Genomic DNA, 26,340 nt, shown 5'->3' with positions numbered 1-26,340 from the left:
TAGAGTCCCATCCAGACACGGGACGAAGTCTCCAATCTTGTATCTTCATAGTCCAACAGTCCGGCCAAAGGATATAGTCTGGCTGTCCGGAGACCACCTAATCCAGGACTCCCTTAGTAGCCCCTGAACCAGGCTTCAATGACGATGAGTCCGGTGCGCAGTGTTGTCTTCGGCATTGCACGGCGGGTTCTTCTCCAAATTTCAAACGTTTGTTAGGCAGTGTCCGGTACCATAAATGTTGAACCTCTTGGCTTCTGCGCCCAATAAGGGCTACATTCCACGCGTCGAATGAATTCGAGGCGCCAGGGCGTTTTTACATTCGCCCCCTAGCCAGATAAACAAATTTTCTATTAAAGGGATGGGGATTCTTAGATCCAATCCATACCATCCTCCCCTAGCGAGAATCCATTGGAACGTGCTTCGGAAAGATCCACTCCAACATGGCCGACCTCCACAGCTCCTCCTCTCGCCCCCGTAGCCCCAAGCCCGGTGATTGGGAGAGGTGTTCAGTCCTACACAGTCGATTAGTCGAACTGCAGACTAAGGGATTTCTCCCTCCGGCATATATGGTGCCCGTCCGAGCCAGGCTCGCCACCTACAATGGCGGGGAGCAAGCGGAGAGCTTTCCCAGCCCCTCTACGGGGGAGCGAGTATGCCTTGTCCCTTATTTATTGAGGGGACTCGGATTTCCGATTCATCTGTTCCTCCGCGGGCTCCTGGAGTTTTATGGTCTCCAACTGCATAATTTCACCCCTGCTTCCATTTTACACATCGCTGGCTATGTTGCCCTCTGCGAGTTATTCCTGGGCTGGGAGGCTCATTTCGAGCTGTGGAAAAGGTTATTTTGCCTTGTCCCTCGCACACAGAAGGGGTCACTTTATCAAGTGGGCGGAGCCAAAATATGGCGCATCGCCGAAACCGGATACCTGTCTGGTACTCCGAAGAAAAAGTCCGAAGACTGGCCTTCGGAATGGTTTTATATGAAGGACGTCCCCCTTCCGGACCCTGTTCGGCGGGGTCTTCCTGAGTTCAGCAATGCCCCTCTGAAGAAACGCCGAAGTTGGCACCCACGGAGCCCCCAGGAGGAAGACAACGGAGAAGTCCTTTACATGATGAACCGGATTAAAGCGCTGGCTCAATCAAGATTAACAGTAATCGAGGTTATGTCAATATGCATAATGCGGGGAGTTCAACCACTTCAATATCGAGGGCACCCCTTGTGGTGTTTTAACGGGGAAGATGACGCCACCCGTTGCGGGCGTAAGGGTCTTGACAACGCTGCCGCTTTAGCAAAAAATCTGTCCGAATTGTTCAAGGGAGAGGAAGAGGAGTTCATCCGCATCAAGCCACGGGATGGATTCTCCATGTACAACCCTCCAAGCTGGGTGAGTTACCTCTTCTTACTCCCGTTCTTACCGCATTCTTTGTCGTAGGTACTCACCTTGCCATTTTGCGGCAGGAACTGCGAAAAGCCATAAGGGAGGTTAGCAGCCCATCTCCACAACCAGAGGACCCTGACCAGGCCCATGGTGCCGAAGAAGATCCGGTCATATTCGTGGAGCTGATAGACCGGCAGTTCTATCAGTTAAGATGTGATGACGCCATGGTGGCCATTACGGCCGACTATCTCGGACTGCTTCCTGCGTCGCACGTAAGAAAAACCAAAATTCCCAACTCCAAAAACTAGGATCCCCTTTTAGACACTTCACCTACCATATACATATGGTGTTTTTATAGGGAAGGCATTCGGGACGCCATGCCGAACCCGCAGCAACTCGCCCACAAGAGTCACTGAGGCCGGGCAGGCCAAAAAGAAAGGCGGTCAGGACGGAGACGCTGGCGCAGAGGTATGACAGAAACCCCGCTCCGTGGTTGTCTTTTTTGAGATGTAATGACGTCCATGTTTCTTTAATAGAAAAAACGCTCGCCGAAATATGCCGGTGAGGCTGCCGATCATGCTTCCACCAGTCGGGCTCCAGGACCGGACATAGAGGCGGAAGCCGACATGGGGCGGACGTCGGATAGTCCCCCTACAGAGGATGCGATAGGTTATCCGCTACACATTCAGAAGTGGAGAGCGCCATGAATCATAGGCGTCGTCGGGCCGTACTCCGTGACGCTTGCTTCTCACCAGAGGCATTTGATGCCTTCAATTCTGGAGAGGCGTAACTCTGTGCTGCCCAAAATGGTCTAGCCAGAGCCACGGACCAGTATGTAAAGGATGTACGATAAGAAAATCTGACGATTATATGTATCAGTAGCCCCTGAGACTTGAAACAGTTAGCAGAACTGATTTAAGAATCATCTTATTGTGCAGGTTCTTACAGAGAAGAATAGTCGACTGTCACAGGAGCTGGAGGAATGCAAGAGCCAACTTCGGGCCGCTGTTGCTGCATTGAAGGAACCTAAAAAGTCCCCAGCTGGTAACATTTTTTTCAAAGAATGATAGGTACCATATAGCGTGCGGCATGGCTGCAGATCTAATAATAGATGTTGCAGATGAATCCGGAGAGAATCCGGAGGAGCAGCACGCCGTACGATAGCTAAAGGCTGGCGAACGCGTGCTGACTGAGGTCAGGCGGGAGAAAAACAATCTCCAAGGCGCCAATACCAAGCTGAGCGTGGAACTGAAAGATGTTCGATCCTAGCTTGCAGACTCTGAGAAGGAGAATAAGCGGCTTCGACTTGGTATATTTAGTAAGTGCTTGAATGAACCCTTAATAAACGGGACGGCGGAGAAGCCGGCTAACAGAGTTATGTCTGCAGGTATGCTGACGGGTCGTCCCGTGGAGGAGATGCCCGGGTCTGTGGGTGATCTTCTATCCGAGCTCTCACAAGTGCACGAACAAGTTCGGCGGGTGATGCAAGGTATTTCCCAGGCCTTGTGGCCATCCGTCTCCCTGCCAGAAGGCGTTGGAGAGCTTGTGGAGAAGCTCAAGGGAGCGCGGCGGCGCTTCCGATTATGGAAGATATCTGCCTGCCATCAAGGTGCCAGGGAAGCCTGGGCCATGGTGAAGACGCGGTATACCAAGGCTGACCCAAATCACATGGCCGAGGTCGGACCTGTGGGGCCCGACGGGAAAGAGATCCCTGTTAGCTTAGTCTATGGGCAAGTAGAATTAGCCGCAAAGTATTCCCAACAGGATTGTAGGCTAGACCGCTTGTTGGATGGTATAGAAGAGGAATTTAGTCAGTCTACATGACTATGTAATTAAAATGACATGTTTAATGCCTTCTAGCCGGGTTGTAGATCATTTGTCAGGGCGGACCTTTTCGCTTCAACCTCGGGACCCGATAGTCCGGAGTGTATCCGAATACCCGCTCAGTTATATAAGAACCGGGGTATGCATGGAGACCAGGCGTAGGGGTCATTAGTGCTTGAACAGACAAGTGCCCAACTAGTTATGTTATATTACATGGGTAGTAAGAAACATCTTCCAGGGAGAATAGTTCCGTTAAGGGTTCCTTTCCCTGGGTATGCATGCCCTAAAGTGCATGTCCGAACTACAAGAGGAAACGCAGGAAAAAACATCTGGGGGAACATATGGAAAATAAAAAAATCATCTTTTGTTCACCGACCGAATATTCCCTTAAGAACGCTTGCTTTCGGCTTCACCTAGTCTGAGGTACACATCCGGCTGACCCGGCAGTAACAATCGCAGAGGTGCTCCCCTTATGCCCTAGCCGAATTAAAGGGAACGTAGGGCATAAATACAAGAGCCAGGCAACCCAGCTTGGCCAAAACTTAAGTCATATCGATGCATATAATGGCGAAGAAAAGGTACATGTGGAAGAATAACACATGTGCTGGGCATGAAGCCCAGATGGATAATTAAGCTTTTGTGTAAGAAGCCCCCAGGTATATTGAGCGTGGTTAGCGTATCTATAATGTGCAAGCGAGGCACAAGTTGGCCCTTGAAGGCCTTGAAAAAGAATAAAAGAAAGAAAGAGAAAAAAGACAGATAATATATATATGCAAAAAATGGGCAGAGGAAGGAGACAAACATAGAGTCCGGTGCTAGGTGTAGAAACTTCGGAGCCTGGCTGCGTTCCATGGGTTTGGCTCAAGTCGATTATTCGATGCATCCCGCAGACGGTACACTCCACCGGTCAGAACTTGGTCAATAATGAAGGGACCTTCCCATTTGGGCTTGAGCTTGGACTTTTTCTTCTCTGGCAGGCGTAGAACTAACTCGCCAACGTTATAAGTTTTGGCCCGTACTTCTCTGCTTTGGTATCTGCGAGTCTTTTGCTGATAAAATGCGGAACGGGATTTTTCCACGTCGCGCTCCTCCTCCAGGGTGTCCAGACTGTCCTGCCGATCGAGCTCAGCCTCTCTTTCTTCGTACATGTGCACTCGAGGTGAGTCATGAATTATGTCGCAGGGCAGGACTGCCTCTGCGCCGTACACCATAAAGAAGGGTGTATATCCGGTACTGCGATCCGGTGTGGTCCGCAGCCCCCAGAGTACGGAGTCGAGCTCCTCTACCCAGTGCGAGTTAGACTCTGTTAAGGACCACACTAATCTGGGTTTAATGCCGCTCATGATAAGACCATTTGCTCGCTTGACTTGGCCGTTGGTTTGTGGGTGATAGACGGAAGCATAATCGAGCTTGATGCCCATGTTGCTGCACCAGAGTTTGACCTTGTCGGCCGTGAAGTTCGTGCCGTTGTCAATGATGATGTTGTGGGGGACGCCATAACGGTGTACAACCCTGGATATGAAGTCTATCACCGGTCCGGATTTGGCTGTTTTAACAGGTTTGGCTTCTATCCATTTGGTGAATTTATCCACCATGACCAGTAGGTATTTTTTCTTGTGGGTTCCCCCCTTAAGGGGTCCGACCATGTCAAGCCCCCAGACCGCGAAGGGCCAGGTAATGGGGATTGTTTGGAGGGCGGTGGGTGGCATATGGCTTTGGTTTGCAAAAAGCTGGCAACCGGCGCAGCGTTGGACCAAGTCCTATGCGTCTGCCCGGGCCGTCGGCCAATAAAAACCTGTACGGAAGGCCTTGCTTACGAGGGCCCGGGCTGCAGCATGATGACCGCCGAGTCCGGCGTGAATTTCTGCCAAAATCTTCCGCCCTTCCTCTTCGGAGATGCACCTTTGAAGGACTCCGGTAGTGCTTTTCTTATATAGCTCTCCCTCGTGGACCGTGTAGGCTTTAGATCGCCGCACTATGCAGCGTGCCTCATTTTGGTCCTCGGGAAGTTCCTGCCTAGTTAGGTAGGCCAGGAATGGTTATGTCCACGGGGCGATGACGACCATTATTACGTGGGCTGAAGGTGTTATTTTGGTGGCAGAGCCTCCGATTATGTCAGAGTGTTCGGTATCGGGCGTTTTGGCCGGGTCCGGACTATTGTTACCGCTGTCCCCTTCACATACCACCGATGGATTAAACAACCTCTCCAAAAAGATGTTGGGGGGCCCGCGTTGCATTTTGCGCCGATGCGGGCAAGGATATCCGCCGCCTGATTGTTTTCCCGAGCCACATGGTGAAATTCGAGCCCCTCAAACCGAGCTGACATATTTAGGACGGCGTTTCGATAGGCCGCCATCTTCGGATCCTTGGCATCGAAGTCTCCATTTATTTGGGATATTGCGAGGTTTGAATCCCCACGCACCTCCAGGCGTTGAATGCCCATGGAGACTACCATCCGAAGACCATGCAGTAGAGCTTCGTATTCGGCTGCGTTGTTGGAGTCTGTATACAGTATCTGCAGTACGTACTGAACGGTATCTCCAGTTGGGGACGTCAGGACGACGCCAGCCCCTAGACCAGCCAACATTTTAGAGTCGTCGAAGTGCATGATCCAATTGGAGTATGCGCCGTACTCTTTAGGGAGTTCGGCTTTCGTCCATTCAGCGACAAAGTCGGCCAATACTTGCGATTTAATGGCTCGCCGAGGTTTGTATGTTATGTCGAACGGGAGGAGCACAATTTCCCATTTGGAAATCCGGCCCGTAGTGTCGCGGTTGTTTATAATATCATTAAGTGGCACTTCCGAGGCTACTTTAATCGAACACTCCTGAAAGTAGTGTCGCAGCTTCCGGATGCCATGAATACCGCATAGGCTATCTTTTGGTAATGTGGGTACCGTGATTTGCATGGAGTGAGGATGGTGCATACATTGTATACCGGCTTTTGAAGAGGGAATTTATGTCCATCAGCTTCTCGTTCGACGACGAGCACTGCGCTTACAACTTGGTGAGTTGCCGCAATGTACAACAGCATTGGTTCGCCGATGTTTGGCGGGGCCAGGATTGGGTTGGTTGCCAGTATGGCTTTTATTTCTTCCAATCCGGCTGTGGCGGCGTCCGTCCACTCAAAGTGTTCGGTGCGTCGAAGGAGGCGATAAAGGGGTAATTCCTTTTCTCCTAAGTGGGAGATAAAGCGGCTTAGAGCCGCCACACATCCAGTTAATTTCTGGATTTGCTTGAGGTCTGTTGGGGTAACCAACTGTGACAAAGCTCGAATTTTGGCCGGATTAGCTTCAATTCCTCTACTGGAGACAAGGAAACCCAGGAGTTTTCTGGCTAGCACGCTGAAAACGCATTTTTCCAGATTGAGCTTGATGTCGTATGTTCGGAGGTTGTCGAATGTGAGCCTCAAGTCTTCTATTAGAGAGTCGACGTGTTTGGTTTTGACGACCACATCATCTACGTATGCCTCTACTGTTTTGTCGATATGTTTCTCCAGACATGTCTGAATCATGCGTTGATACGTTGCGCCGGCGTTTTTGAGCCCAAAAGGCATTGTGTTGAAACAGAATGGGTCGTATGGTGTGATAAATGTCGTTGCGGCTTGGTCGGACTCCGCCATCTTGATTTGGTGGTAGCCAGAGTATGCGTCGAGGAAACACAATGACTCGTGTCTGCGGTAGCATTGATAATTTGATCGATGCGGGGGAGGGGGGAGGGATCCTTTGGGCAAGCCTTGTTGAGGTCCTTGAAATCGACACAGAGGCGCCAGGATTTGTCCTTCTTTGGTACCATCACCAGGTTTGCTAGCCAGTCCGAGTGTTTTATTTCTCTAATGAATCTGGCCTCCAATAACTTGGCTAGTTCCTCTCCCATAGCCTGTCTCTTAGGTTCAGAGAAACGCCGAAGAGCCTGCTTGACCGGCTTGAATCCCTTTACGATACTGAGGCTGTGCTCGGTCAGCCTGCGTGGGATTCCTAGCATGTCTGAGGGGTGCCAGGAGAATATGTCCCAATTCTCACGCAGGAACTCTCGTAGTGTGGCGTCCACGGCGGGGTTTAACTATGCCCCGATGGAGGCTGTTTTTGTAGGGTCCGTTGGGTGGACTTGGAATTTGACTATTTCGTCCGCTGGTTTAAAAGAGGTGGACTTGGATCTCTTGTCAAGTATTACATCGTCCCTGTCCACCGTGGAGCGTAGCGCAGTTAATTCCTCGGCCGAGAGGGCTTCGGATAATGCCTCGAGGGCCAATGCGGTTGTTTTGTTTTCGGCGCGAAGTGCTGTGTCCGGATCACTAGCGAGAGTGATGATTCCGTTGGGCCCGGGCATTTTGAGCTTCATGTACCCATAATGGGGTATGGCTTGGAAGATCGTGAACGCCTCCCGTCCTAAAAGTGCGTGGTATCCACTACTAAACAGGGCCACTTGGAATGTAATTTCTTCGGACCTATAGTTCTCCGGCGTGCCAAATACCACATCTAGTGTGATTTTCCCATCACAGCATGCTTCCCGACTAGGGATGATTCCTATGAAGGTTGTGCTGCTTTGATCAATGCGGTTCCAGTCTATTTCCATTTTCTGAAGAGTTTCCTGATAGATGTGGTTTAATCCACTGCCGCCATCCATGAGTACTTTGGTGAGTCGAAAGCCATCCACAATTGGACTGAGGACCAGTGCAGCTGGTGCTCGGGCAGTTCAGAATTTAGGTTCGTCACTGGCATTGAAGGTAATAGCCGTGTCACTCCATGGATTCATTGCTGCTACGTTGCAGATTTCGGCGAGGCTGCGGAGTGTTCGCTTGCGCCTATTATTTGATGCAAAGGTTTCAAAAACTGTTAATACCGTATTGTTATCCACGGGATGGTAATCTGTGGTATTTGGGATAAGAAGATCCTCGCCACTTTTGGCCACCTGCCGGAGTATCCAACATGCTCTGAGGCTGTGCGTTGGTATGGTATCCGCTGTGCTATGAATTTTGCAGGGTCCGTTAAGCCATCCCTCCAATACGGTTCCATGCCCTGTAGAGGGTTTTTGTTTCTTTGTAACTAACTCGGGTGTCTTATGATAGTGCACCCTTTTACTTCGGACTGGGTGTATATTCTTAGCCGGATTATCCCATAATTTCGTTTTGGTTTTCCAGGCGCTTTCCATCGCACAGTACTTTCGTACTATGGATGCCAAGTCAGCGAAGCGTGATATGTCACGGTGACTTAAGGTGTTAAGGATTCCCTTGTCCGTGCAGTTATTACAGAAAAATGAGACTACGTCTTCCTCGCGACAGTCCTTAACCTTGTTCATTACAAGGAAGAATCTGGCCCAATAATGATGTACTATTTCATGGGGCTCTTGCTTGATGTGGGAAAGATCATTTATGCCTAGGCGGGTGGGTGGAATTGAGTCTGAACCCCTACCCAATCTGAGATCCAGGGGCCGAGGTGTTTCCAATATTGGAATTTCAGGTTCCGGTATGTTGCCCGATAAGTCTGGCCCGCTGCCTGACTCTAGGTTCAAGGCTTGGGTGATGTCCTCCCGTAAACGGGTATCCGGCTCGGAGAGCTCAAGAATCCGGACATAGTTAGTCCTCAAGATAGAAGAGGAATCGTCGTATTGTTCCTCCACCACCGCAACATGGTGGGTGACCGGTGGAGAGTTAATCTCCCTTTGATCGGGTTTAAGCCCAATCCGATCATTGTCCGTAGCGACTCCCAAGGTGGCAATGCGATCCAAGAGCTCGTTTAGGGAAGAGAGCTCCATTGGACCCATCTCCTCGGCGAATTCCGAGCCGATGTGGAGGTTGTTTTCGATGACCCGAGAAGTCATCGTCGGGGCAGCAGCCGAACGGGCGGTCATGATGAAACTGCCTAGCCAGAGAGTTTGGCCGACAGCCAGGGCTCCCCCGGCGGTGATGTTGTTCTTAACAACGAGACAAGGCATTCTTCCTTATGGTTACAGCACAGAGGAACTCTCAATGAAAGCACCAATGTCGGTGTCAAAACCGGCGGATCTCGGATAGGGGGTCCCAAACTGTGTGTCTAAGGCGGATGGTAACAGGAGGCTGGGGACACGATGTTTTACCCAGGTTCGGGCCCTCTTGATGGAGGTAAAACCCTACGTCCTGCTTGATTATTCTTGATAATATGAGTAGTACAAGAGTTGATCTACCACGAGATCGGAGAGGCTAAACCCTAGAAGCTAGCCTATGGTATGATTGTATGTTGTCCTACAGACTAAAACCCTCCGGTTTATATAGACACCGGAGGGGGCTAGGGTTACACAAGGTCGGTTACAAAGGAGGAGATATCCATATCCGTATTTCCTAGCTTGCCTTCCACGCCAAGTAGAGTCCCATCCGGACACGAGACGAAGTCTCCAATCTTGTATCTTCATAGTCCAACAGTCCGGCCAAAGGATCTAGTCCGGCTGTCCGGAGACCCCCTAATCCAGGACTCCCTTAGCAATATATCTCGGAATGGCTATGTAAATGCCATAATAGGTAGGTATGGTGGCTGTTTTGAGGAAGATAATAGGAGGTTTATGTGTGAAAGACCGTATCATATCACGGGGTTTGGATGCACCGGCGAAGTTCGCACCAACTCTCAATGTGAGAAAGGGCAATGCACCGTACCGAAGAGGCTAGCAATGATGGAAGGGTGAGAGTGCGTATAATCCATGGACTCAACATTAGTCATAAAGAACTCACATACTTATTGCAAAAATCTACAAGTCATCAAAAACCAAGCATTACGCGCATGGTCCTAGGGGGATAGATTGGCAGGAAAAGACCATCGCTCGTCCCCGACCGCCACTCATAAGGAGGACAATCAATGAACACCTCATGTTTCAAATTTGTTACATAACGTTTACCATACGTGCATGCTACGGGACTTCCAAACTTCAAGAAAAGCATTTCTCAAATTCACAACTACTCAACTAGCACGAATTTGATATTATTACCTCCATATCTCAAAACAATCATCAAGCACCAAACTTCTCTTAGTATTCAAAACACTCATAGGAAGATTTTTACTAATCTTGAATACCTAGCATATTAGGATTATAGAAAATTACCATGCTATTTAAGACTCTCAAAATAATCTAAGTGAATCATGAGAGATCAATAGTTTCTATAAAACAAATCCACCACCGTGCTCTAAAAGATATAAGTGAAGTACTAGAGCAAAACTATATAACTCAAATGATATAAGCGAAGCACATAGAGTATTCTAACAAATTCCAAATCATGTATGGCTCTCTCAAAAGATGTGTACAGCAAAGATGATTGTGGTAAACTAAAAAGCAAATACTCAAATCATACAAGACGCTCCAAGCAAAACACATATCATGTGGTGAATAAAAATATAGCTCCAAGTAAAGTTACCGATAGAAGTAGACGAAAGAGGGGATGCCTTCCAGGGCATCCCCAAGATTTGGCTTTTATGTGTCCTTAGATTATCTTGGGGGTGCCATGGGCATCCCCAAGCTTATGCTCTTGCCACTCCTTGTTCCATAATCCATCAAATCTTTACCCAAAACTTGAAATCTTCACAACACAAAACTCAAAGTAGAAAATCTCGTGAGCTCCGTTAGCGAAAGAAAACAAAAGACCACTTCAAGGTACTGTAATTAAATCATTATTTATTTATATTGGTGTTAAACCTACTGTATTTCAACTTCTATATGGTTTATAAACTATTTTACTAGCCATAGATTCATCAAAATAAGCAAACAACACACGTAAAACAGAACAGTCTGTAGTAATCTGTAGCTAGCGCAAGATCTGGAACCCAAAAAATTTAAAATAAATTGATGGACGTGCGGAATTTATCTATTAATAATTTAAAAAATAATTAACTAAATAGAAATTTCCAAATAAAAATGGCAGCAGTTCTCGTGAGCGCTAAAGTTTCTGTTTTTTATAGCAAGATATCAAGACTTTCCCCAAGTCTTCCCAACGGTTCTACTTGGCACAAACACTAATTAAACACAAAAAAACACAACCAAAACAGAGGCTAGGTAAATTATTTATTAATAAACATGAGAAAAAACCCAGGAATAAAAATAAAACTGGGTTGCCTCCCACCAAGCGCTATCGTTTAACGCCCTTAGCTAGGCATAAAAAGCAAGGATAGATCTAGGTATTGCCATCTTTGGTAGGCCATCCATAAGTGGCTCTCATAATAGATTCATAAGGTAATTTAATTTTCTTTCTAGGAAAGTGTTCCATGCCTTTCCTTAACGGAAATTGGAATCTAATATTTCCTTCCTTCATATCAATAATCGCACCAACCGTTCTAAGGAAAGGTCTACCAAGAATAATAGGACATGAAGGATTGCAATCTATGTCAAGAACAATAAAATCTACGGGCACATAATTCCTATTTGCGATAATAAGAACATTATTAATTCTTCCCATAGGGTTTCTTAATAGTGTAATCTGCAAGGTGCAAGTTTAGAGAGCAATCATTAAAATCACGGAAACCTAACAAATCGCACAAAGTCTTTGGGACCGTGGAAACACTAGCACCCAAATCACATAAAGCATAGAACTCATGATCTTTAATGTTAATTTTAATAGTTGTATCCCACTCATCATAAAGTTTTCTAGGGATAGAAACTTCCAACTCAAGTTTTTCTTCGTAAGATTGCATCAAGGCATCAACGATATGTTTAGTAAACGCTTTATTTTGACTATAAGCATGAGGAGAATTTAGCACGGATTGCAACAAGGAAATACAATCAATCGAAGAGGAATTTTCATAATTAAATTCCTTGAAATCCAAAATAGTGGGTTTAGCAACATCTAGGGTTTTAATTTCTTTAATCCCACTTTCATCAAATTTAGCATCGAGATCTAAAAACTCTGAATTTTTGGAACGCCTTCTAGGTAAAGGTGAATCATGATCAATCCCATCATTATTAAGATTCATATTGCAAAACAAAGATTTAATAGGGGATACATCAATAACTTTTAGATATTCATCTTTATTTTCATAGGAACTAGAAGAACACGCTCTTATACAGGCATCTTTCTTAGCACGCATCCTAGCGGTTCTTTCTTTGCACTCATCAATGGAAATTCTCATGGCTTTGAGAGACTCATTGATATCATGCTTAGGTGGAATAGATCTAAATTTCAAAGAATCAACATCAAGAGAAATTCTATCCACGTTCCTAGCCAAATCATCAATCTTAAGCAATTTTTCTTCAATCAAAGCATTGAAATTCTTTTGCGAAGTAATAAATTCTTTAATATTAGATTCAAAATCAGAGGAAATCTTATTATAATTTCCATAAGAATTGTTGTAGGAATTACCATAATTATTAGAGGGATTACTAGGATAAGGCCTAGGATTAAAATTCCCTCTATGCGCGTTGTTACCAAAATTATTCCTACCAACAAAATTCACATCCATAGATTCATTATTATTCTCAATCAAAGTAGACAAGGGCATATCATTAGGATCAGAAGAAACACTCTTACTAGCAAATAATTTCATAAGTTCATCCATCTTTCCACTCAAAACATTAATTTCTTCTATCGCATGCACCTTTTTATTAGAAGATCTTTCAGTATTCCATTGAGAATAATTAACCATAATATTATCTAGGAGTTTAGTAGCTTATCCTAAAGTGATTTCCATAAAAGTGCCTCCCGCGGCCGAATGTAAAAGATTTCTAGAAACAAAATTCAATCCGGCATAAAAATTTTGTATAATCATCTAGAAATTCAAACCATGAGTAGGGCAATTACGTATCATTAATTTCATCCTGTCCCAAGCTTGTGCAACATGTTCATGATCAAGTTGCTTAAAATTCATAATATCGTTTCTGAGGGAGATGATCTTAGCGGGAGGAAAATACATAGAGATAAAAGCATCTTTGCACTTGTTCCAAGAATCAATACTATTTTTGGGCAAAGACGAAAACCAAGCTTTAGCATGATCTCTAAGCGAAAAAGGAAATAGCTTCAACTTAACAATATCATTGTCCACATCTTTCTTCTTTTGCATATCACACAAATCAATGAAGCTATTTAGATGTGTAGCGACATCTTCACTAGGAAGGCCGCAAAACGGATCTTTCATGACAAGATTCAGCAAAACAACATTAATTTCACAAGATTCAGCATCGGTAAGAGGAGCAATCGGAGTGCTAATAAAATCATTGTTGTTGGTATTGGTAAAGTCACACAATTTAGTGTTATCTTGAGCCATCGTGACAATCAAGCAATCCAACACACAAGCAAACAAAAAGCAAACGGGCAAAAAGAGGCAAATAGAGAAAGAGAGGGAGGATAGAGAGAGAGGGCGAATAAAACAGCAATGGTGAAGTGGGGGGGAGGAAAACGAGAGGCAAATGGAAAATAATGTAATGCGGGAGATAAGGGTTGTGATGGGTACTTGGTATGTTGAATTTTGCGTAGACTCCCCGTCAACGGCGCCAGAAATGGCTCGTTGTCGGGAGTCAAATCTTGACTTGCACGAACCTCCTCGGCAACGGGGCCAGAAATTATTCTTGCTACCTCTTGAGCACTGCGTTGGATTTCCCCTAAGAGGAAAGGATGATGCGGCAAAGTAGCGTAAGTATTTACCTTAGTTTTTGAGAACCAAGGTATCAATCCAGTAGGAGGTTGCGCGCGCGTCCCTAGTACATGCACGAAACAAATAACTCCTCGCAACCAACATGATAAGGGGTTGTCAATCCCTTCATGGTCACTTACGAGAGTGAGATCTGATAGATATGATAAGATAATATTTTTGGTATTTTTGTGATAAAGATGCAAAGTAAAATAAAAGCAAAGTAAAAAAGCAAAGGAAATAACTAAGTATTGGAAGATTAATATGATGAAGATAGACCCGGGGGCCATAGGTTTCACTAGTGGCTTCTCTCAAGAGCATAAGTATTTTACGGTGGGTGAACGAATTACTACTGAGCAACTGACAGAATTGAGCATAGTTATGAGAATATCTGGGTGTGATCATGTATATAGGCATCACGTCCGAGACAAGTAGACCGACTCCTGCCTGCATCTACTACTATTACTCCACTCATCGACCGCTATCGAGCATGCATCTAGAGTATTAAGTTCATGAAAACAGAGTAACGCCTTAAGCAAGATGACATGATGTAGAGGGATAAATTCATGCAGTATGATAAAAAAAACCATCTTGTTATCCTCGATGGCAATAATACAATACGTGCCTTGCTGCCCTACTGTCATTGGGAAAGGACACCGCAAGATTGAACCCAAAGCTAAGCACTTCTCCCATTGCAAGAAAGATCAATCTAGTAGGCAAAACCAAACTGATAATTCGAAGAGACTAGCAAAGATAACCAATCATACATAAAAGAATTCAGAGAAGATTCAAATATTGTTCATAGATAATCTTGATCATAAACCCACAATTCATCGATCTCAACAAACACACCACAAAAAGAATATTACATCGAATAGATCTCCACAAGAGAGGGGGAGAACATTGTATTGCGATCCAAAAAGAGAGAAGAAGCCATCTAGCTAATAACTATGGACCCGAAGGTCTGAGGTAAACTACTCAAACTTCATCGCAGAGGCTATGGTGTTGATGTAGAAGCCCTCCGTGATGGATGTCCCCTTCGGCGGAGCTCCGAAACAGGCCCCAAGATGGGATCTCGTGGATACAGGAAGTTACGGCAGTGGGATTAGGGTTTTGGCTCTGTACCTGATCGTTTAGGGGTACGTAGGTATATATAGGAGGAAGGAGTACGTCGGTGGAGCAACAGGGGGCCCACGAGGGTGGAGAGCGTGCTTGGGGGGGGAGTAGGCGCGCCCCCTACCTCGTGGCCTCCTCCTTTATTTCTTGACATAGGGTCCAAGTCTCCTGGATCATGTTCGGTGAGAAAATCACGTTCCCGAAGGTTTCATTCCGTTTGGACTCCGTTTGATATTCCTTTTCTTCAAAACCCTAAAATAGGCCAAAAAACAGCAATTCTGGGCTGGGCCTCCGGATAATAGGTTAGTCCCAAAAATAATATAAAAGTGGATAATAAAGCCCAATAATGTCCAAAACAGTAGATAATATAGCATGGAGCAATCAAAAATTAAAGATACGTTGGAGACGTATCAGTGCTTCACTTATATCTTTTAGAGCACGGTGGTGGTTTATTTTATAGAAATTATTGATCTCTCATGCTTCACTTATATTATTTTGAGAGTATTTTAGAACAGCATGGTAACTTGCTTTGGTTATAAAATTAGTACTAATATGATAGGCATTCAAGATGGGTATAATAAAAACTTTTATATAGAGTGCATTAAAAACTATGAGAAGTTTGATACTTGATAATTGTTCTGAGATATAAAGATGGTGATATAAGAGTTGTGCTAGTTGAGTAACTGTGAAATTGAGAAATACTTGTGTTCAGGTTGGCAAGTCCCATAGCATGCACGCATGGTAACCGTTGTGTGACAAATTTGAAGCACGAGGTGTTCTTTGAGTGCCTTCCCTATGAGTGGTGGTCGAGGACGAGCAATGGTCTTTTCCTACCAATCTATCCCTCTAGGAGCATGCGCGTAGTGTTTGGTTTTGATGACTTGTAGATTTTTGCAACAAGTATGTGAGTTTTTTATAACTAATGTTGAGTCCATGGATTGTACGCACTCTCACCCTTCCACCATTGATAGCCTCTCTTGTACCGCGCAACTTTCGCCGGTACCATAAACCCATCATTTACCTTCATAAAAACAGCCACCATACCTACCTATTATGGCATTTACATAGCCATTCCGAGATATATTGCCATGCAACTTTCCACTGTTCCTTTTATTATGACATGCTCATCATAGTCAGATTGCTTTGCATGATCATGTAGTTGACATCATATTTGTGGCATGGCCACCATTCATAAAATTTTTATACATGTCACTCTTGATTCATTGCACATCCCGGTACAGCGCCGGAGGCATTCACATAGAGTCATATTCTGTTCTAAGTATTGAGTTGTAAGTAAATAAAAGTGTGATGATCTTCATTATTAGAGCATTGTCCCATGTGAGGAAAGGATGATGGAGACTATGATTCCCCCACAAGTCAGGATGAGACTCCGGACGAAAAAAAGAGGCGATAAAAAAGAATATATAGGGTCGCGCTATTCGTCACCCTAGGTGAGGAATAGTTATTCTTCACCCCCCCTCTATTTTACCATCAATGCACCATAATTTTACGTTTCGTAAGTTTTGTCTTATTTCCGACGTAAAAAGGGACCGTAACAAAAATATATAATCGCCGTAAAAAATATTTTATGTTATGTAAAATTACAAACGTAAAAATATAGTCTAAAATACACATAAACTGCAAATTTTCTTGTCTTATGACCTATATTTTTATTTTCTTATGTCAAATTTTACGTATTGAATCAATAAGAATGTAACTATTTGAATTTGAAACGTAATTTAATTATGAAATGATCGTAAGATTACCTCGGGTGAAGAATAACTTATTCTGCACCCTGGGTGATGAATAGTAACACTATATATATAGGAACCCCGTTCCCCTTATAGGATCCGAATCGGTACGACAAAAAGAAACAAGCCCACCCCGAAACCCAAAACAAAACACACCAGGTTCGACCCGATCCCACCAAAAAAACCTCGTCGTCTCCCTCCCACGCCGGCACCGCCCACCCCCGCGCACCGGCCGCCGCCCTCCCCCGTGCACCGGACGCCGCCCTCCCCCGCGCACCGGCCGCCGCCCTCCCCCGCGCAGCGGCCGCCACCCTCCCCGCCCATCGGTCGCCTCCCTCCCCCACGCACCGGCCGCCTCCCTCCCCCGTGCTCCGGCCGGCTCCCTCCCCTCGCTCCGGCCGCCTCCCTCCCCGTCCTCCGGCCGCCTTTCTCCCCGAGATCCGGCCGCCTTCCCTGCGAGGTCCCATGGCCGCACCACCGTCCCCCAGCCCCTCCGTCCGCAAGCGAGGGCTTTGGGCCGCCCTCCTCGCCCTGGGTGCTCGGCTGGCCATCGGCGGCAGAAGCGTGGTGGCGGGTGCTCGCGTGTTGGGGTACTGGTGTGCTGCTTCTCCGGCGAGGACGCCATGCTACACTGGCACCGCCACTCATCTCCATTTTCTCTGGTATATTTCTGTAGTAGTTCTTCAGTGCGCACAAAAAGGACCAGCAGTTCAATTACTATAAATTACTAAATTCCTTAAGCTGGCCTCCTCTCGTACTTCAGATTTTCAATATTGGTCTAGTCAGTATGGTGAAGATGAAGTTCCTTTATTAACTTCTCCGGTTAATATACATGAACATGGTCATCTTTTTTACATGTACTAACATCAGCTCATTCAGAGTTGTTCCTGTGCTTGTAACACAAATCAGCTCAAAATCTCGAGAGAAGTAAGCTCAAAGAAAAAAAAATACAGAAGTTCGAAGCCAAGATGTTTGCATATGTTTTGTTGAATTGAATTCCTTCCTAAAAAAGAACTAAAGGAGGTTAAGAAGCATGGTTGTATTTTCTTATGTGTTTTTTCCCTTCAATTACAGAAAAAAGGGCAACTACATATTTTGCAATGTTTCAGCTACAAAAGATACATCAGTTCAAATGAGAAAAAACATGAGTTCAAAAAATATATAAAGGAGGCTGTGAGCCAAAATAACTGATATTTTTGTTCTGTTTAATTTTTCAGCTGAAAAAGAGAACAATTTCTCTCTATCTATCCTTCTTTTGAGGAAGATTGGGATGGGAGTCGGTGAGGGGGGGGGGGCAAAGTGTGTTGTTGCTTCTACAATTTCAAACATGAATTTGAGAAAAGTTATTCCTTGGCTAAGTTCAAAAATTGTCATTCTGTGAAGTTCAACTATTCAACCATGAACTACTAAATGCTGGAGTTGCATTTTGTTTCTTCAGTACATACATGATTGAATGTAATCAATGGAACATATGTCGAATCTCCAAGATAGATTTCATATTTATTTTCTTGCAAGTAGCAAATCTTTCCGTGGATCAGTACAACTTATGTACGACCTTTTGTTCACAAATATTGTAGTATTGTTTCTACATGAATCTTTTTAGTACTTTGTACAGCAAGTGTTGTCCATTTGTAAAATTATGTGAATGAGTAGCATAAATAAATAAAATATGAAAAAAGGCATCCTTCACTCTTGCAGTCTTGAAGGTAATTAAGTGCCTTCAGAAATTCTAACAATCCATCCTAGACTAACCAAAACAGTACATGTTAGTTTCTTAAAAAGAATCTAGTATAAGTTGATCAACGTTTTAATTCTTTTAACTATATATGCACTTCATTATAGTCAACCATTGGTTAATTTGTCAACTGCAAGTGAATAATGATCTTGCATTGTTGAGAAACACCTACCAGAATGTGGTTCAGAAACAAAAGTAAGTTAAAGAGAGGGGGTGCGGTCACTGAACCCTGATGGTGCACTCACGTTGCTAACTGAAATGTTCACTATTTGTATACCACTATTGCATTGTGATATCTATCTAACTAGGCCGAAGGTTCTTAAGGGTGTCCTGATTTGGTCAACATGTTCTCTGTTTATTCTGTTTTAATGTCTGCAGTACATTCCAACTTGGCGTGATTCACATCATCGTTAGCACCATGTTCGCTGGCAAGACTACTGCGCTTCTCTGTCGGCACCGACAGGTACTCACCCCGTCCCATCTCTTGTTTACTGCTTCATTTTTGCGTTGCTAAAATACAGAAAAAAGAAGTGAGTTCAAATTGTAAAAAAGTAAGAAGCTAGATGTTAAAAAAAATCAGAAGCCGTTTTAGTGAATCTATATTGAAAATTAACTCATGTTTTAGTGAACCAGAACTGGTTTGTACTTTTTTCTTGATGCGTGTTCATGAGCAGTTCGAAACGTGTACTTGTTCCCTGCTTTGCTATAACACTTGTTAGATTGCTATCCAAAAAATGTCATGTATTCATGAATTTGCTGCTGGTGTAGCAGCCCAGTATATATTTTATCATCAGTTCATAAAGGAAAGCTGAATCAGTGCAATGTGCGTATTAAAAAAATCAATTTTATATTGTATGGTAGTTCGCTGTATACAAAATTTGTAATAGTTTGGCCAAAATAAAGTTCGCATAGTTCAGACTTGTGAGGCAGTAATGTTCAGTGAGAGAAAATCATCAGTTTAAATATATATGCAGGAGGTTGAGAGCATAAAAAATGTGATTTTTTATGCGTTTAATTTTTCAGCTGTAAGAGAGAAGAATTTCTCTCTTGTCTATCTTGCTTCTCAGGAAAATTGGGCGGGGAGTCGAGAAGCCGGGCAAAATGTGTTGCTGCACAAGCACCTACAGTTCCTGGTGGTCGCCTTGGCCGCACTTGGCCACGAGCTCGTCCACCATGGTGACTGGCAGCCATCCAAGTGGAACGCGGACATCAGTCCAAGCAAAACTTGGGATGGCTTCTGGGCAACTGCAGGTTAGAAAGTTCAACATCCCATAGGAATTCAGTGCAGAGAAATGTAGTTTAGAAATCCATCTTCTGTTCTCCCCCACCCCCCCCCCCCCTCCAAAAAAAAGTTTTTCTTCTAAAGCTTGAAGCGAATGGGCTAGCAAGTGTTATAAGAAATTGTTTTGTTTCCGTATATACATTCCATAGGAGAAGATGCATCATGCTGAAAAGCTTGGTTCGGTGTGTGGCCTAGAGTAGCATGAGACTCTAATGTTCTCTGAACATATTCAGAGTTTAACTAATTCAGTGCAAGTTTTTCTTATGAAAAACTGATATTTTCCGCATGTACTAATCCATTTCAACTGTGGGTGTGTTTAAAAAAGAGTTCAACATGTACTGAAAAATGCCTTCAAAAAACGAAGAGTAAATAACATCAGTGAGTTCTAGTACCTAAATTACAAAAGTTCACTGACAAAAAAATATCAGTAAAATATAGTGCTTCAACTAGAAGATCACTCATGCTATTTGCTTAATAGTTTCTCTGTTGTTTCAACTTTTATTTTAATATTTTCATTTGTAAATTCTGCATCTTTTTTTTGTTTACAAATTATAGGCATGATACTTGTACTGGGACTAGAGTACAAGTATTACTTCCAGGGAAGTTCAAAATAAAACCAAAGCAAGTTCTTTGTCCATTTGGGCACCCTCCGCTGCTGTTGTTTGCTTCATCATGTGGCAAATAACTTGTTGCTGCACTTCAACAATCAGTTTGCCTGTAAGCATAGCAACGAAGTGGCATCCTCGCTGTGTGCCTCTACCGAGGAGGATGTAGCAGTGGGGTTGAACTCCCCGTTCGTATCTCCTCTCTCTTATCTCTCACCTACAAAAATTGATTGCTAATTTGATTTCTTGTACTGAACTATGATTTTCCATTGATGCAGAGAAGGTGATTGATTGTTCATATGCCCAATGAGAACTGGCATTTTTTCTTAAGGTTTGATGTTACACTACGGCTAAAGTGTTTTAGTTGTTACAAGTTGAAAACTCCACAACAACCTGTGAATGCAAGTTTCAATTTTGGTTGGGATACTAGTATGGGTAGACTTGTATTTCCCATGATTGTAGAAGCATCTAGGGAAGTAACACAGTATTTATGTGAATTGTTGTCCATTCCATGTGCATGTTCGATAAGTTCAAATTTTAATTTGAGATTTTTGACAAGATATAATAATAGGATTGCATTGTATAGATACATAAGTTCAGTACAGAGATGGTGATTCAGTTCATCTTTTGTATGCATCAGAGTATCTCCTCCCCTTTCCGCGCACACATGACGGGTGGTCAAGCTAGTGTTGTTTGCGATTACTGGTCATGACTCTTACGTTGTCATTGGACAAAGAATTTCATTTTCCTTAACACTCGGTAAGGAAAATGATCGTTCAACTTGAATTATATTTTGGACTGATTGTTCAAGTTCTTTCATATAGAATATTCAGAAAGTTTTGTTCCTGAAAATGCACTTATTTGGAGTATGCCAATATATATGTATTTCTGAATTTCACTCTTGAATAACAGTTCAACATGTATTACACCATCAATTCATAATGGAAAGGCAGCAAACAGTTCGATACTTGTGTGTTAAAAACGTAACAGTATAGAGAAACTTTCGTAGTGGTTCGATGGAATAAATCGCATCAGTACTGACTTGGATCCGTTCTTGCCTATAATGCATTGAAAAATCAATTTTTTTGCCTTCGTTAAGGCTTGAGAAGCATGTATCTCATTTATAATACGCTTTGGCATTTGGTTGATGATATTTATTGCATCCTTCATCACTGATCTTGAGGAGGATATTCATTTGTGCATTTCTATATTCGTTGTGTAAATCTGTTGATTTTTAATGTTTTACGGATTTCGGGAGAGTGAGACCTGGAAGAGCACTTTCAGGCGTTATTAGCCATCACAATAAATGACCAAGAAGAGCACTTTCAATAGTCAAGGAAGACAACAACAACAACAACAACAAAATGCAACAATGCATCATGCTGACATTGATGAAAAGCTATGATTTTGTGCTCCTATTTGTTATTATGTCAATGAGAAACCAATACTTCTTTTCTTCAGGTTTCGTGTTTTAATTGATGAGGGATAAAGAAATTTTCCTATTCAAGTGGAAGCTCCCAGTATATGATGGATGTGGGAGTTATTTTTACATTCACTGTTCGGTGCTTCTTTTTATGTAATGTTTTATGTTTTCAAGTGCTCGATGAAAATTTATGTTCCTAGTGGTTCATGTATTATTGCCTGAGGAGTTCATGTGTTACTGGCCAGTAAGTAAACCTATTAATCACGCTCTCAAGTGTGACGAAAAAATGGGCAGTAAATTGATGAAAAAATATCAGCGAGTTCAAAACACGCCGAGACACGCGACAGCCACCCCAGTTCGGGCGCAGTAAGTACCTCAGTACGAGTTAAAAACGGTGGTCCGTTCGGAACAAAAGAAATGGCAGAAATTCAAATTGTAAAGTTCAAGCAAAAAAAGAAACCCCATGAAAATCCTGCTTAGTAAGTACCTCAGTACAAGTCGTAAAATGAGAGAAGTTCAGAACAACATTGTCAAAAAAATGTTGAATTAAAAAAGGAAACAAAACAAACACATTTTATTTTTGAATAAAATATCATTCAGTTCGATGATAGAAACTATACAAGTACAGGGGCGACGATACAGTAAACCGCTGAAAACTTACGAGAAAAATATTACCAAAAAAACAGAGCAAAGTCTAGTTAGTGAAAATACGCTTAGTACAAAACCATGCAAGCATCAGTACAAGTACCCTTTTTTGGAACCATTCAAAATTACTCTACAAAAAATAGCTCAGTACAAACATACATATATATCAGTACAACTACTCGGTTTTTCACACGAGAAAACAGCAGGATCTGTCATGCCGTATTCAAAATTACTCTTAAAAGGTTGCGAAGTAGAGAAAACGTTCAACATGACTAAGTTTCGCATTTTCGATAGCTATCCAACGGTATATTATTTGCCATATTTCGACAAACTTTTTAAAAAAATTGCGTTCAAAATCAAATTTGACCGTATTCGAATTCGTTTTTAAATCGTAAGGAATTAGAAAAAACATTTCTATACGAAAAAGTTGTGCATTTTACATAACTTTCCAACACCGTATCATTTGCGTCAATCCGACAAACCGTTTGCAAAAAATCACGAAAATACGTTTCGCCCAGAATTTTACCTTTTTCAAATTACTTTTAAATCATATAGAATTAGAAAAAAACAATACATATATGGAAGATGCGGATTTTCACTAGCTTTCTAACGCCATCTTATTTGCTCAATTCCGACAAACCGTTTGAAAATTGAGTCCAAAATACGATTCATGTTTTCGGTTTTGAAAAAAATGGTTTTTCAAAACTGCTCTTAAACCATAATGATTTTGCAAAAACGTTCAATATACTTGAAATATGGTTGTCAAGAGCTTTCCAACGATATATTACACGCCACATTTCAACAAAAAAATTACAAAAAGTTTTTGAACTAAAGAAGACGATCTGTTAAACACAACTGAAAGCATCAGTTCAACCGCTTCAAAAACATCAGTACAACCACCTGAAACCGTCTGTTCAAAAAGGGTAACAGAATAATATTCTGTTCCACGTAACAGAATAGCCCAGATGTGTGTGTGTGTGTGTGTGTGTGTATAGGACTCCTCTTCTGTACTCTTGGGAGTATGTAATCCCATCCTCAATATACCTCATATATGCATTAATTATACCTCTTTATTATTCTCAATATACTTCATTAAATATTATAAGATACCCCAATATGAGTTTAGTTGAAAAAATATTATCTGCGACGTACTTTTTGTAATATACTTTTTCACGTACAAACACATCAGTATATACGTAAATATTTAAAAATACATAGACTCACATGAATTTTTTCATGAAACTCATTTTGGGGTATCTAATAATTACTAATGAAGTATATTAAAAATAATAAAAAGGTATAAAACATTCATCTCCCAGGAGTACATAACCATTTTCATATATGTATATATATATATGAGAAAAAGAGAAAAAGAGAGAAGGGGCAATGTTACCATCCTTTTTCCACACTTGTGCTTCAAATTAGCACCATGATCTTCATGATAGAGAGTCTCTTATGTTGTCACTTTCATATACTAGTGGGAATTTTTCATTATAGAACTTGGCATGTATATTCCAATGATGGGCTTCCTCAAATTGCCTTAGGTCTTCATGATCAAGCAAGTTGGATGTACACCCACTTAGTTTCTTTTGTTGAGCTTCAATACACTTATAGCTCTAGTGCATCCGTTGCATGGTAATCCCTACTCACTCACATTGATATCTATTGATGGGCATCTCCATAGCCCATTACGCCTAGTTGATGTGAGACTATCTTCCTACTTTTTGTCTTCTCCACAACCACCATTCTATTCCACCCATAGTGATATGTCCATGGCTCGCGCTCATATATTGCGAAAACTTGAAAAAGTTTGAAAGGGCTAAGTATGAAACAATTGCTTGGCTTGTCATCGGGGTTGTGCATGATGGGAGCATTTTGTGTGACGGAGATGAAGCATGGCCAAACTATATGATTTTGTAGGGATGAGCTTTCTTTGGCTATGTTATTTTGAGAAGACATAATTGCTTGGTTAGTATGCTTGAAGTATTATTATTTTTGTGTCAATACTAAACTTTTGTCTTGAATCTTTCGGATGTGAACATTCATGCCACAATAAAGGAAATTACATCGAAAATTATGTTAGGTAGCATTACACATCAAAAATTCTGTTTTTATCATTTACCTACTCGAGGACGAGCAGGAATTAAGCTTGGGGATGCTTGATACGTCTCCAGCATATCTATAGTTTTTGATTGTTCGATGCTATTATATTATCTGTTTTGGATGTTTAATGGGCTTTAATATGCACTTTTATATTATTTTTGGGACTAACCTATTAACCGGAGGCCTAGTGCTAGTTTCTGTTTTTTTGCCTATTTTAGTGTTTTGCAGAAAAGGAATATCAAACGGAATCCAAACGGAATGAAACCTTCGCGAGGATCTTTCTTGGAACAAACGCAAACCAGGAGACTTGGAGTAGAAGTCTGGAACTCCGTGAAGCTTCCACGAGGCAGGAGGGCGTGCCCCCCCACCCTCGTGGGCCCCACGGAGCTCCACCGACGTTCTTCTTTCGCCTATATATATTGTTATACCCTAAAAACATCAGGGGGAGCCACGAAACTACTTTTCCACCGCCGCAACCTTCTGTACCCGTGAGATCCCATCTAGGGCCTTTTTCGGCGATCTGCCGGAGGGGTATTCGATCACGGAGGGCTTCTACATCAACACCATAGCCTCTCCGATGATGTGTGAGTAGTTTACCATAGACCTTCGGGTCCATAGTTATTAGCTAGATGGCTTCTTCTCTCTCTTTGGTTCTCAATACAAAGTTCTGCTCGATGTTCTTGGAGATCTATTCAATGTAGTACTTTTTGCGGTGTGTTTGCTGAGATCCGATGAATTGTGGATTTATGATCAAGTTTATCTATGAACAATATTTGGTTCTTCTCTGAATTCTTATATGCATGATTTGATATCTTTGCAAGTATCTTCAAATTATCAGTTTGGTTTGGCATACTAGATTGATATTTCTTGCAACGGGAGAAGTGCTTAGCTTTGGGTTCAATCTTGCGGTGTCCTTTCCCAGTGACAGTAGGGGTAGCAAGGCACGTATTGTATTGTTGCCATCGAGGATAAAAAGATGGGGTCTATATCATATTGCTTGAGTTTATCCCTCTACGTCATGTCATCTTGCCTAAAGCATGACTCTTTTCTTATGAACTTAATACTCTAGATGCATGCTGGATAGCGGTCGATGTGTGGAGTAATAGTAGTAGATGCAGAATCGTTTCGGTCTACTTAACACGGACGTGATGCCTATATTTCATAATCATTGCCTAGATATTCTCATAATTATGCGCTCTTCTATCAATTGCTCGGCAGTAATTTGTTCACCCACTGTAATACTTGCTATCATGAGAGAAGCCACTAGTGAAACCAATGGCCCCGGGTCTCTTTCTTATTATATTGCATCTCTTTTATTTACATCGCATCTCGTTTACTATTTTGCAATCTATACAACAAAAATACCAAAAATATTTATCTTATTATCTTTATCAGATCTCACTTTTGTAAGTGACCGTGAAGGGATTGACAACCCCTTTATTGTGTTGGTTGCGAGATTCTTGATTGTTTGTTCAGGTACTACGTGACTTGCATGTTATCTCCTACTGGATTGATACCTTGGTTCTCAAAAACTTACGGAAATTCTTACGCGATGTTGCTTCATCACCCTTTCCTCTTCAAGGGAAAACCAACGCATGCTCAAGAGGTTGCACAAACCTATTGACCCAGTGCCCACTGCCAGTTGCTGTTTTTTGCTTGTTTTTTACATCGCAGGAAATCAAAGCGAAACGGAGTCCAAACACCGCGAAAGTTATTGTGGATTTTCTATGGACCAGAAGACATCCAATGGGCCACAACAGCACTTGGGGGGTGCCCCGATGGGGGCACAACCCACCAGGGCCCAGGCGCGCCCAGGTGGGTTGTGCCCACCTCGATGGCCTCCCGCACCCCCTCTTCGCCCTATAAATTCCCAAATATTCCAAAAACCCTGAGGTTAACCC

At 42.9% G+C, this 26,340-nt stretch overlaps 1 pseudogene; it reads right to left on the bottom strand.

Annotated features, from left to right (window-relative positions):
• Positions 1-16,970, bottom strand: part of LOC125554569 (protein BZR1 homolog 1 pseudogene) — a 36,460-nt pseudogene extending 19,490 nt beyond the window's left edge.
• Positions 16,971-26,340: the final 9,370 nt, after the last annotated feature.

Source organism: Triticum urartu, chromosome 4A (genome assembly GCF_056163025.1).
Source record: "Triticum urartu cultivar PI428250 chromosome 4A, HENAU_Tu73, whole genome shotgun sequence".
Taxonomy (NCBI): domain Eukaryota; kingdom Viridiplantae; phylum Streptophyta; class Magnoliopsida; order Poales; family Poaceae; genus Triticum; species Triticum urartu.
Note: the sequence above shows the minus strand (reverse complement) of the source record. Positions and strands in the feature narration are given on the sequence as shown.